Source organism: Pyrgilauda ruficollis, unplaced genomic scaffold (genome assembly GCF_017590135.1).
Source record: "Pyrgilauda ruficollis isolate IOZ18807 unplaced genomic scaffold, ASM1759013v1 scaffold11, whole genome shotgun sequence".
Classification (NCBI taxonomy): domain Eukaryota; kingdom Metazoa; phylum Chordata; class Aves; order Passeriformes; family Passeridae; genus Pyrgilauda; species Pyrgilauda ruficollis.
Window position 1 is genome coordinate 3,316,043 of NW_024509210.1, and position 943 is coordinate 3,316,985.

The window sequence follows — 943 nt, forward strand, 5'->3', positions numbered from 1 at the left end:
CGGAGCCGCCGCCGCCGCCGCCGCACAGGCACGTCCGCAGCACCGCGCGAGACGGGGGCGGGGCCGCCGCGCATTCGAACCGACCGCCCGCCGCGCTCCGCCAATGGCGCCGCGCCGGGCCCGTTCAAAGCGGCCAATCAGCGCGCTCCGCGCCAAAGCGAGGCCCAAAGGGCGGCTTTTGGCTCCGCGAGAGGGGGAGGAAGGAAATAGAGAAATGCTGCGCGGCCGGGCGCGGCAAGCTGAGAGTGCACAGGACGTCCCCTTGGTTCGCTCTCACCGCGAGTGGAGGCCGCTTGGCAGGGCGGGTGGGTCGGGCCGCGTAGCCCCAAGCCGGTGACACGGGGGCGCTGGGGCGGCGCCGCTGGGCGGACTGGTCCCGATCCCGATCCCAGAGTCACGGAATGGGTCAGCAGCAAGGGACACCCGTGGGTCACCTGGTCCCACCTCTCTGCTCACGCAGGACCGTCCCAGAGCACATGGCACAGGACCGCGTCCAGACGGTTCTGGAGTATCTCCGGCGAGGAAGAATCCACATCCTCTGTGGGCAGTGTGTCCCAGTGCTCGGTCACCGCACAGTAAAGTTCTGCCTCGTGGAACTCCAGGGCATTAGTTCCTGCCCATTCCTCTGGTGCCATTGCTGGTCCCAAGGAGCAGCGCCTGGTCCCTGCTCTGAGCCCTCCCTGCAGACAGGGACGGCGTTCCCTCTGAGGGACACACAGGGATGATGTTCCTTCTGAGGGACACACAGGGACGGCGTTCCCTCTGAGGGACACACAGGGATGATGTTCCCTCTGAGGGACACACAGGGACGGCATTCCCTCTGAGGGACACGCACAGGGACGGTGTTCCCTCTCAGCTGTCTCTCCTCCAGACTGAACAGCCCCAGCTCCTTCAGCCTTTCCTCCTTGGAGAGATGCTCCACTCGCTTGATCAACTTTATATC